Genomic DNA, 13,772 nt, shown 5'->3' on the forward strand with positions numbered 1-13,772 from the left:
GGCTTGGATGCAGCTGCCATACGAAGTTTGAAGGTTTTTAGCTATTGACTGTGTAGACAGTTGGCGACTTCTGCGCACTTTGCTCTTCAGCATGTGCAGACCACGTTCTGTCATTTTACTTGGCCTCCCACTTTGTGGCTGAGTTTCTGTTGTTCCCAGTTGCTTCCACTTTGTTATAATACCAGTAACAGTTGACCGTGGAATGTTTAGTAGCAAGGAAAGTTCATGGATGGACTTATTGCACAGGTGGCAATCTATCACAGTAACATGCTCAAATTCACTGAGCTCCTGAGAACGACCCATTCTTTCACAAATGTTTGTACAAGCAGTTTGCATGCCTAGGGGCTTGATTTTATACACCTGTGGCCATGGAGGTGATTGGAACACCTGAATCCAGTGATTTGGAGGGGTGTCCCAATACATTTTGCAATATAGTGTGTGTGTGTGTATATTTCTACTAACAATTATTGTGAAGCTAGGAAGTTTAAAAATGTCAAGAGAATAATAGGAGTGTGCTGCTGTAAGGTACACTCATAGGTCATGTTCATTATTGCAACTTCTTGATCCCTTATTTGTAATCTGACAGGTGTGACCAAGCAGCTAGTCAGCAGCATGACCATCTGTAGGAAAGTCTTACATCAATGCAATTTATTGATTGGCTTGCATTAATGTGAGATGTACTTAATAGATTTTATATGGATGGATTTGTTGGTGCTTGCATAAAAATTCAACAGTGGAGTGGAATTAGCTCATAGTGATCCCAAGAAGTATGCAGACTCAGATGCTCAAGTGCTGCTTTTGTCCGTATCTGCCAAAATATCAGTGGTAGGTGCACTGACAAGAACTCTGTTGCTTCTCATGCTTTGGATTTCTGTTTATATACAGTTGTGTTCAAAATAATAGCAGTCAGACATCACTAACCTGATCAATCACTGTTTTTGGTAGAAATGATATTTCTACATGGCAAATAATTTACTACCAGGTGTAGTAGAGTAATAGAAATCCAACAGACCCAACAGTCATGACATGCATGCTGCTGATTCTGTGTAATTGAATCACTAATTGAAAGGGGCATGTTCAAAATAATAGCAGTGTGGAGTTCTATTAGTGAGATCATTCATTCTTTGAAAAACAGGTGGCAATTATTGCCCTTATTTAAGGAAGGCAGGCAGCAAATGTTGTACATGCTGGTTACAGTGCATTTCTCTCTGAAATTCTGAGGAAAATGGGTCGTTCCAGACATTGTTCAGAAGAACAGCGTACCTTGTTTAAAAAGTTGATTGGAGAGGGGAAACATATAAAGAAGTGCAGAAAATGATAGGCTGCTCAGCTAAAATGATCGCAAATGCTTTAAAATGGCAACCAAAACCTGAAAGATGTGGAAGAACGCGAAAAACTACCATTCGAATGGATAGAAGAATAGCCAAAATGGCAAGGACTCAGCCAACAATCAGCTCCAGGAAGATCAAAGAAGGTCTAAAGTTACCTGTGAGTACTGTTACAATTAGAAGACGCCTATGCAAAGCCAAGCTATCTGCAAGAAGCCCCCGCAAAATCCCACTGTTGAAAAAGACGCGCTGAAGAGGTTACAATTTGCCAAAGAGCACATTGACTGGCCTAAAGAGAAATGGCGCAACATTTTGTGGACTGATGAAAGTAAGATTGTTCTTTCTAGGTCTAGTGGCCGGAGACAGTTTGTCAGACGACCCCCAAGCACTGAATTCAAGCCACAGTACACTGTGAAGACAGTGAAGCATGGTTGCGCAAGCATCATGATATGGGGATGTTTCTCATACTACGGTGTTGGGCCTATTTATCGCATACCAGGGATCATGGATCAGTTTGAATACATCAGAATACTTGAAGAGGTCATGCTGCCTTATGCTGAAGAGGAAATGCCCTTGAAATGGGTGTTCCAACAAGAAAACAACCCCAAACACACCAGTAAACGTGCAACATCTTGGTTCCAGACCAACAGGATTGACGTTATAGAGTGGCCAGCCCAATCCCCAGATCTTAATCCAATAGAAAACTTGTGGGGTGACATCAAAAATGCAGTTTCTGAGGCAAAACCAAGAAATAGAGAACTGTGGAATGTAGTCCAATCATCCTGGGCTGGAATACCTGTTCACAGGTGCCAGAAGTTGGTTGACTCCATGCAACACAGATGTACAGCAGTTCTCAGAAACAGTGCTTATACAACTAAATATTAATTAAGTGATTCAAAGGAAAGCAAAATCTTCAAACATTTTTCAGTTTATATAGCGAATGTTTGAGTTTGTAAAGAAGAATACAAACACTGCTATTTTTTTGAACAGTCTAATATTCACTTTTCTTCAATTTTTTTAGAGGAACAACACAAATTTGATATATTTTTCTTCATGTTTTGATTTGGAATAGAATGTGTAGTGTTCCCAATGCATTTGTGTGTATGGAAATAAAAGCTATTAGAAGGATTTTGAGCTTTATTCCCTTTTTTCAACACACTGCTATTATTTTGAACACAACTGTACCATTTATAAATCAGTCTACAAGGCAACAGACAAAATAGAAATATTTGCTAGCAAGCACAGCTATTTTGAAGAGTCAACTTAAAATTGAATTATAGCTAAAACATTTTAGTTTTGGATAGAGTAGGGAAGGGTTAGAACCCATGCCAGTTTATTTATATTTATGCTGTGTGGATCTGTGTCCCATTAGGGAAACTTTTGTTCACTTCCTGTCCCAGAAAGGCAACAGGAAAAGAAAATCTCCCAAAGTTAGGGGAATTCCCCTCTTAGACAGTTGTCCCCAGAACAGCGGTCATCATTGGAAGATACAGTTAGGTCCATGTATATTTGGACACAGGCATAATAATAGTTTTTTTCAGGTATTTGCCAAAACATATTCAAGCTATAGTTATATAATGGATATGAGCTGAAAGTGCACACTGTCAGGTTTAATTTGAGGGTATGTATATCCACATTGGAGGAGGGGTTTAGGAATTACAGCTCTTAGGAGTAATCATCCCCCCTTTTTCAAGGGACCAAAAGTAATTGGACAATTGAATCAAAAGCTGTTTCATGGCCAGGTGTGGGCTACTCCTTTGTTATTTTTTCATCAGTTAAGTAAGGTAAAAGGTCTGGAGTTGATTTTAAGTGTGGTATTTGCATTTGGACTCTATTGCTGTGAACCTACATCATGCATTCAAAGGAGCTGTCCATGCAAGTGAAACAGGCCATTGTAAGGCTTCAAAAATGAAACAAATCCATAAGAGAGATAGCAGCAACATTAGGAGTGGCCAAATCAACAATTTGGTACATTCTGAGGAAAGATGAATGCACTGGTGAGCTCAGCAACTTAAAAGAGCATGGACGTCCACGGAAGACATCAGTGGTGGATGATTGCAGAATCCTCTCTATGGTAAAGAGAAACCCATTCACAATATCCAGACAAGTGAAGGACACTCTCCAGGAGGTGGGTGTATCATTGTCAAAGTCTACATTCAAGAGAAGACTTGACAAGAGCAAATACAGAGGGTTCACCACAAGGTGCAAACCATTCGTAAGCCTGAAGAATAGAAAAACCATATTAGACTTTGCCAAAAAAAATCTGAAAAAGCCAGACCAGTTCTGGAAAAGCATTCTTTGGATGGATGAAACTAAGATTAATCTGTACCAGAATGATGGGAAGAAAAAAGTTTGGAGAAGGCTTGGAACAGCTCATGATCCAAAGCAGACAACGTCATCTGTAAAACATGGTGGAGGCAGTGTGATGGCATTGGCATGCATGGCTTCCAGTAGCACTGGGTCATTGGTGTTTATTGATGATGTGACAGAAGACAGAAGCAGCCGGATGAATTCTGCAATGATTAGAGATATACTGTCAGCCCAGATTCAGCCAAATGCAGCAAAGTTTATTGGACGGCGCTTCATAGTACAGATCGACAATGATCCAAAACACACTGCAAAAGCAACCCAGGAGCTTTTGAAGGAAAAGAAGTGGAATATTGTACAATGGCCGAATCAATCACCTGATCTCAACTCAATTTCACTTGTTGAAGGCAAAACTAAAGGCAGAAGGACCCACAAACAAAGAACAACTGAAGACAGCTGCAGTTAGAGCCTGGCAAAGCATCAGAAAGGAGGAAACACAGTCTTTGGTAATGTCCATGGGTTCCAGACTTCAGGCAGTCACTGCCAGTAAATGATACAAAACCAATTAAAAATGAACATTTTATTTATGATTATATTCAATTGTCCAATTACTTTTGGTCCCTTGAAAAAGGGGGGGATGGCTACTCTTAAGAGCTGTAATTACTAGACCATTCCAATTTGGATGTACATACCCTCAAATTAAACCTGAGAGTGTGCACTTTCAGACCATATCCATTATATAACTATAGCTTGAATATGTTTTGGTAAATGCCTGCATTAAAACTAAATTGTGCCTGTGTCCAAATATATATGGACCTAACTGTATAACCTTAGATTTTGTTCTGGAGACAACTCTAAAATTATGGATCTCCCCTCACTTTCTTTCTGGATGACAATGGTCACCAATACATGTAGTGCATATAGAAGGATGGGTCTCCCCTTATTAAGATACCAACAGCAATAAAAACCCTCTAACCTTTCCCCGCTCTAACCAAAATGAAAAAAAGAAGGTTTAGGCTAGAGACACACTTAAGTATAGAGTTACAAAATAATGGCAAATACTATCTACAGTGATGATGTTTTAAAATGGAGCTAGATCCTAACAATATTTGTATTCATTAAACCTTGTTTATGGTTGCTTTAATGATTTCTTGAGATTTATTGCCTGTTATTAGTTTTTATTCATAATAATAATTTTATGATTTTGCCATTTAGAATCTGAAAAAAAGTTTTGGCAATAGTGGATATAAATAAAAGCAGAAAATAAAATATGTACCACAATTTTTCTTTCTGGAAAAGCTCCAGCATACTGGTGGGTGTAGACTCTGCCTCTTTACTCTCATAGGACTGTTTAATTATAAAATTGTGCACTCCCCCAGCCACATAATTGTAATAAATATAAATTCAGTTTTCCACATTTTCTGACAGCTCTATGTCCGCACACTGGTGGGCAGCAGCAGATTATAAAATCTTTCAGTCAAAGTTGATAGTTGTAAGACATGCATGCTCAATACAATAGTAAGTCATACAAGTGTATATCAAGGACCAAGAGGCCGCCTTGTGTATTGTTTTTGGGGAGCCACGACCAGCTGCTACCCATGATGCTGCCTTACCATAAGTGGAATGAGGCATAACATTTCTGGTAACAAAGTCCTTAGATTTGTAGTCCAATGGGATAATTTTGACTATCCATGATGCCATCGATCTGTCAGCAAAAAAGGGGGATGAAGGGATTTTTAACTCCTAATGCAGCAATCTCAGAAAATCTAATTGCTGTAATTGTGATCAAGAAAGCAGTGTTTAAGGTGAAATTCCAAATCGAACTATTTGGAGGCAAACATATCCGATGTTAGGACTTCCAAGACTAGGTAAGCCCCACTTTGGAAAAAGCAACAATCTAGGTGGCCTCAGTCTTATTACAGCTTTGAAGATCTAAATCATTATGTGATCACTGTGTATTTGAAAATGTTGAAGTAGCAATATTCATTGCAAATACTTCTGGAAGTAGGGACCCTTCACTGTTGTCCACTGGACCCAGGAGAGGTAATTGTCTTGAGTATAGGTCTGGCCTGGGCTGCACACAGCAGATAAGTGAGCTAGATTGACCCAGGCCCATTCCAAAATCTAACTGACTTCCTTCATCAGCTCGCTACTTGTCCTTTCACATAAGCTGCTGCTGTCACATTGTCCAATGAAAAGCTGTAAACCAAGAATATAGGAATCCATTGGTGAGTAAAAGAGAATCCTCTTCATAATAGCAATGAGAGAGCAGGCTTCCATCTTCTCTGCATTGAATGGTCTTTAGGAAGGGTTGGTATATTTGAGTAAGTACTATAAGAGAAAAGCATACTGCTAGGATGCTAAAATATACACATGAAGGGCCCCCCCCCCTATATAAGACTTTAATGTAGTGATAATAGTACATAAACTCATAAAAATGTCTTTAAAAAAGATACATGCTTTATTCCATAAAAATACTTGTAAAAAAATACATATTTTTTAGAGAACATTGACTCTGACAGTACTACAAGGTACTTCCTTCACAACATGAAAAAAACTCGCAAAGAAAGGGAGACTACCCTGAAGCATTTTGATTATTCCATTCTTCTTCAGGGGGGCATGGATACAAGAGGAATTTCTAAATAGACATATAGAGGTAAATGATAATGTACACATAGGTAAATGACATTGCCATAATAATACTTACAAAAGGATTAAACAGGCATTGATCAGAGCAATTATAAAATAATGGTGTCCAGGATGAGACTGCATATTCCAAGGCCTCAACAGCATGAACCATCAAGAAGAGCAAGGGTGGTCAGATATCCATCTTATGGCTGACAGCAACTGGGGAACAACAACACTCAATGTTCCTCTATAAACATCATAAAAGATATAATGTAAATTAGATACAAGGCTAATTGGACAGGTGTAAAAATTGATATTCTGATCTATAAGAACAAGACTAACCATATTGAGAACACAGTAAATGAGCACAAAAAACTAAAGTGTTTATTGCTATTATGGTGAAGACATCACAGATCTCACAGAACTGCAGATTTAAAGCAGTTATTTGCTCTATAATGAAAATAAAATGTAAAATATATGGGCATAACTGCCTATATTGATACAAAAAATTGCTATTGCAACTATCCATCATGCTTACTGAGATATAGAGAAATAGAGATATTCCAAATCCCAGTAGACAAAAGCTGTGTCCAGGTTCTTTGTCTATAATAAAGAATCAAGCAAAACTATGAGAGTACTGACAGGACTTCCCATAGTAAAGAATACTTCCCTTCACCAACAAAGCAAAAATTGTGTGCTTACCAAAGCATCATGATTACACAGCGATCCACGCTCAGAACAGGAAGCCAAGCCAGCTAGAACAATACATACAATATATATGGATCTCAATTAACCACTTGCCATCCTGAGGATTTACCCCCCTTAATGACCAGGCCTCTTTTTGTATGGCGCTGCACTATTTCAACTGATAATTGCGCAGTCATGCAATGCTACACCCAAACTAAATTTACATCCTTTTTTTCACACAAATAGAGCTTTCTTACGGTGGTATTGATCACCTGTGCGCTTTTTATTTTTCACGCTATAAACAAACAAAAGACTGAAAATTTTGAAGAAAAACTATATTTTTTACTTTCGGCTATAGAAAATATATAGTAAACTCAAAGGTAGTCATAAATTTAGGCCAAAATGTATTCTGCTACATGTTTTTCATAAAAAATCCCAATAAGTGTATATTGATTGCTTTGTGTGAAAGTTATAGCGTCTACAAACAAGTATAGATACTGCAATTTACGCCATTTTTTGGTTATGTAACGCTGCACTAGTTTAACTGACAATTGCGCGGTTATGCAATTAAATTTCTGTCCTTTTTTTCACACAAATAGATCTTTCTTTCAGTGGTATTTGATCACCTGTGCGCTTTTTATTATTGGCGTTATAAATTTAGGCCAAAATGTATTCTGCTACATGTTTTTGTTACAAAAAATCCCAATAAGTGTATATTGTTTGCTTTGTGTGAAAGTTATAGCATCTACAAACTGGTATAGATAATGGAATTTACACAGCTTTTACTTTCTGACTGCTTATCACATTTCTTGAGGTGCTAAAATACCAGGACAGTACAAACACTCCCAAATGACCCCATTTTCGGAAAGTAGACACCATAAGCTATCTGTTGAAAGGCATATTGAGTCCATGGAAGATTTATTTTTTTTTGCCACAAGTTTTTGGAAAATGACAAAAACATTTTTTTTTTTTTTTTTAGACAAAGTTGTCATTTAAATGATATATTTCTCAAACAAGCCATGGGTATATGTGAAATTACACTCCAAAATACATTCTGCTACTTCTCCTGAATATGGGGATACCACATGTATGAGACTTTTTAGGAGCCTAGCCACATACAGGAGCCTGAAATCCACTGACCACTTTGAAAGCCGGAAGGTGCGCAAGTCCTCATTTCTCTTCCTCACTACCTGTCACAGTTTTGGAGGCCCTGAAATGCCAGGATAGCACCAAATGACCCCTTTTTGGACAGTAGACACTCCAAGGAATTTGAAAAGCGACATGGTGAGTATTTTGCAGAGCTCATTTTTTCTCACAAGGTTTTGAAATATATAAAAAAAAAAATAATAAAATATGTTTTTGTTTTCTTTCTTCATTTTCTAAAAACTTGTGGCAACAATCAAGATCTGCAAAATACTTATCATGCTTCTTACCAAATTCCTTGGGGTGTCTACTTTCCAAAAAGATGTCATTGGGGGGGGTTGGTGCTATCCTGGCATTTCAGGGCCTCCGAAACTGTGATAGGAAGTGTAATGAGGAAATAAAGCCCTTTAAAATCCTGAGGGTGCTTATTGGATTTTGGGGTCCTGTACTTGGCTAGACTGCCAAAAAGTCTCTCACATGTGGTACCCCCATACTCAGAAGTAGCAGAATGTATTTTGGGGAGTAATTCCACATATACTCATGGCATGTGTGAGCAATAAATCATTTAAGAGACAATTACTTTGGGTGTCTACTTTCCAAAAAGGGGTCGTTTTGGGGGGTGGGAGCATTTTATGCGCAGCATAAGAAGTTTTTGCCACACATCATTCATTCTTCTAACCACCTGAAGACCAAGCCTTTTCTGACACTTTTTGTTCCCATGAAATAAATCTGTATTTTTTGCTAGGAAATTACTTTGAACCCCCAAACATTATATATATATTTTGCTGCAATTTTTTGTCACATAGTACTCGCACACTTTTTTATTTTTAATGCACAAAAACACAAAATATTGGCTAATTATTTGGTAAAATATAAAAGATGAAGGTATGCCAAGTAGATAGATGCCAAATATGACATGCTTTAAAACTGCGCATGCCCTGTGCAATGGTGACAAACTGCATACATTTTTAATATCCATAGGCAACGCTTTAAAAGCCTTTATAAGCTACGATTTTAGATGTACAAAGGAGGACTAGTGCTAAAATTACCTCCCTTGATCTGACATTTGCGGCGATACCTCACATGCATGGTGCAACCGCTGTTTACATACCGGCACAGGGTCAACGCGGGAGGGTCAGGGTTTTTTTTTTTTTTTTACACTGTCGCTTTCATTTTTTTTTATCACTTTTAATACTATCACAGGGAATGCAAATATCCCCTATAACTTCATGGGCATTATTGTCATATATTCTTTTTTGAGAAATCTGGAGTCTATTAGACTCTAGATATCTCCTCTGCCCTTACATTATCTAACCTCGCCAAGATCAATGTGATCAGATGCTTTCCCAATTTACAAATGGCGCTGTTTATATCCTGCAAAACTAAAGTGATGAAATGCTTGTAGCTTCTGATTGCTTAGACTATAGAAATGATGGCACCATTCCGGTCTCCAACCAGCTCTATGGTCATCTGGCAGAAACACTGGCTGCATTCTCAGGTTCCCCCGATGGCACGGGACTGCCCGAGAAGGCCATGGAAAGGAGGGGGGGGCATTGTCTCCCACTGCTTGTAAAAGCAATCCTGCAGCTAATTAGCCACTAGGATTACTTTCACATGAAACCTGATCACCGGCTGAAAAAAACGGTACCAGGATGATGCCTGCAGCTGTAGGTATCATCCTGGTATAACCATTAAAAGTCCAGTGATGTACCAGTACGTCGCTGGTCCTTATTGGGTATATATGCTTTTTTGGGGGTTTTTTTCGTATGCAGCCTGTGGGCTGAATGAAAAAAACAGAAGAAATCTCTGCCAGAAAAAGTGTGTGGTATGCCCACCATTAGAATATACCGCCCCTCTTCTAATGGTGGGCACATATTATGTCGCACGGTGCCACATGCGCCAATTCCAAGTTTGTACAAATGTCTATAGTGGCACGCTTGAATAAAAATTGTCCACGTATAAGTGGTAACACATATGGAAAAAGGATGAAACCAAGTCCCAAACTATCTTGCCACTACTCCCCGTGTAGTCTGGGCATTCGGGGTCTCCACGTGACTATATTTTCCCTCGTGAATCCGAAACTTATATGTATAGCCTGTTACCCTCTCACAGGTCTTCTACATCTTGTCCCCATATGTAGCACGCTTGCTGAGGAGAAATTGTTTGAATGCAAGGCGGCCAGAAAAATTAATGAGGGACTGATCAACTCAGATTTTTTGCTGGGGAGTATAGATATCTGCAAATTTTTGGTTAAGGTGATTTATGAGGGGCCGAATTTTGTGGAGCCGGTCAAATTCAGGGTCACCCCGAGGATGACAGAGTGTATTGTCGTTGAAATGCATAAACACATTATATTCTCATATCTCTGCCTGACCATGGCAGCAGAGAACACGGGCATATGATGAATTGGGTCTGTTGACCAATACAGCCGCAATTCATTTTTTTTAGTAATGCCCATGTTGAGGGTTAGGCCCAAAAAAAATTTAAATTTGGAAACCCTAATGGGCTTCCAAGCTAATGGTCTGTCAAGGTTTGAATTTGGGTTGGTGGCGATAAATTGTTGTGCATATAAATTGGTTTGATCCACAATCAATGCATACAGATCTTCCATGCAAAACAGCTCCAAAAAATCAAGGGGAGTAGTTAACCTTGCTGTCTCCACCTGATTTCCGAGTTGAGCAGTGAATGGGGGAAGTACGGGTGCTGATTCTGCAAACACTGCGGTTTTGTGTGCAATGTATCAAGTGACAGTGACCTACTGACACTGCACTTGCTGGGGGAGAAGTGGGGGGGGGGGGCGTAAGCATAGGGGCTAAACGCAGGTGCTGGCAGGTGCTGATCTTGCTAACGCTGTGTTTTTGGGGATGCTATACTAATGTGAACACTAGTATAGTGCTGATCTGATCAAAAATATTGATCCGTTTAGACACTAGCAATGGAGGTTTATTGTGTATGAGCGTGTTCCTGGCAATCAAGGGGTTAAATGTGATTACTGGTGTACTGATGGGCAAGCTGACACTATCTGGGGGGGCGTGAAAACCATGGGAGTGCGAATCACATATATATATATACGTGATTTTGTGCACCCTTGCTGCCCTGTAGCAGTATTTCTGCTATAGGGCGGTCACGAAGCAGTTACAGAAGCGGTTTGCGTTATGGCGCTGCGTTTCTTTGACAATTGCGCAGTCATGCAACGCTGCACCCAAATTAAGTTTACATCCTTTTTTCCCATGAATTGAGCTTTCTTTTGATGGTATTTGATCACCTGTGCGGTTTTTATTTTTTGGGCTATGAAAAAAAAAGACCCACAATTTTGAGAAAAAAAACCTATATTTTGGACTTTTTGCTATAAAATATGTCCAGTAAAACAATTTAACAATCTAATTTTGTCGTAAATTTAGGCCAAAATGTATTCTGTGACATGTCTTTGCTGAAAAAAAAATCCCAATACGTGAAAGTTATTGCATTTACTAATGGGGGTATAGATACTGGAATTTTTTTTTTATATACTAATAATGGCGGTGATCAGCGACTTATGCGGCCATCAGTGACTTATATTGGGACATTCTGACACTGGGGGGGAACTAACTTGGTGTCACTGACATTCCCAGTGACACCAATACAGTGATCAGTGCAAAACAAAAGCACTGACACTGTACTAATGGGACTGAGAAGGAATGGGTTAACATTTGGAGGCAATCAAAAGGTTAACTGTGTGAGTGTTTTACTGGGGGGTGGGGGGCAGGGTGTGATTCACTGTAAGCACACTGATCGGTATGGCTCTGCTCAGCCATCCCGACCAGCGTGCCCAAACTGACGGGGAGAAGGGCTGCATTGTAAACAATCCAGCCCTTCTCCGTGTCAGTTTTTTCCGGCAATCACCGGGCTCCGGTGGGTAATCACCAGCTGGGACCTGGTGATTGACACCCGGGGCTGAGATCGGCAGTGTGGTTAGGGCAGGAGCGCACCTCGCATGCGCCCCCTACCCGGAAATGCAAAATCATGTGTGTATATATATATATATATATATATATATATATATATATATATATATATGTGTGATTTTGCGCAGCGGGTCCGCCCTGCCGCAGTAAATGTACTGTGGGCAGGCGTTAAGTGGTTAAAGATGATTATCTTTTCAAAGAGTAATCTGATGAACCTGTGCTAACAACAAAGAGATGAAGCAGAAATGGCACCAAAATGGCGTCTCAATATGGCCTCCCCCGGCATCTGCCACCAACACCCGTTGCAAAAGCGTGACGTCACGATGCCGCGCCAGCGGGCGAATGCGTTGCACCACATGACGCTGCTGATATGGGAAGTTGCCCCCTACAGGCTAGTGGATGAAGTGACCTTCCTCCACACCACAGAAGGCATTGGATAGTCCACAGGGAAGACCTCCCTGTAAAGCCTGTCATATTCTGCACCAGGTGCTCAGAAGAGGGCCACCCATCGAAACTGAGGCCAGTGTCAACCTGGAAGCTATCTATCAAAAAAGACAGCAAGAAAATTACATTAATCATAATATAAACTTAAATCAAATATATAAACTGTTGGCGCTATATAAATCTTGTATAATAATAATAATATTAATAATATAATTCAAATACTACAAAAAATACAGGATGAAAATATAATAACAATAATGATAATAGTGCACATCCCTACATAGATGCCTGAGGCAAGTATCAAGGCATTTATTATTATTATATTTTTGATAAATATGAGTGAGCTCAAAAATTATGGGCAACTAGGAAATTATGCTTTCCAGATAGAATGAGAAGTTCAATCTGTTTTGCCAGAAGTAAATCCCTTCAAGAAAGGACAAATGGATATACTGTAGCTTCATTCAAGCCTGGAGGAACTGTAGTCTGGACTCTTATAAATCCATTTTTGTTCTAATTGGAGAAGATTTTTGTTCCAATCCCCCCCACGATTAGGAATATGCATCCAATCCAGGGCAATAAATTTGACTTGGGGGACTCTGTAATTGTGGACTAATGCTGCATCTCTGCCAGTATGGAGATTCTGATTTCCTATTTGCATACTATAAACATGTTTGTAAATGCGGCGCCATAATTCCTGTTTGGTCTTACCAATGTAAAATGCACCGCATTCACACGACATGAGATATACCACCCCTCTAGTCTGGCAGTTAGCGAAATGTTTGAGTGCATAATGAGTTTCATTAGGTAATAAAATTACTTTTTTCTTATCCACCAAAGGACAGTATGGACAATTCCCACAGGGATATGTCCCCAAATCATGACAAAATCATGACAATGCTTGTCTCTAGATTTCTCCTTATATTTACTGTGGACAAGTTTGTCCCATAGGGAGCTAGCCTTTCTAAAAGTTATAGAAGGTGTAGTGTCCACAAACTGTTTCACCACATCATCATCTGTAAGGATTGGCTAATGGCGTTGCAAGATTCGTCTAATGTGTAAATGCTGATTGGAATATCTCAACACTATACGAGTAGGTTCCTTTACTGTCTACTTTTTTCTTCTATTGAAACAAGAGGTTATGGGGGGCGCTCATGAGCAGTGCACGATGATGGCTGCCTGCTGATCCCGCTCCTCCACTGCCGGGCACATCAGCTCCTTCCCTGCCTCCTGGGGAGCCTGCTCTGTTCCCCACCCTTGCCCTCACTCTCCACTTACCCCCCCCACCTATGGG

At 39.6% G+C, this 13,772-nt stretch overlaps 1 protein-coding gene across 3 annotated transcripts in view; it reads left to right on the plus strand.

Moving 5' to 3' along the window:
* Window positions 1-13,772, plus strand: part of DIXDC1 (DIX domain containing 1) — a 307,504-nt gene that overhangs the window by 113,754 nt on the left and 179,978 nt on the right. The gene's annotated exons all lie outside the window — the stretch shown is intronic.

This window comes from Staurois parvus, unplaced genomic scaffold (assembly GCF_062004578.1).
Source record: "Staurois parvus isolate SC_StPar_1 unplaced genomic scaffold, SC_StPar_1.0 ptg000087l, whole genome shotgun sequence".
In the NCBI taxonomy this organism is placed as follows: domain Eukaryota; kingdom Metazoa; phylum Chordata; class Amphibia; order Anura; family Ranidae; genus Staurois; species Staurois parvus.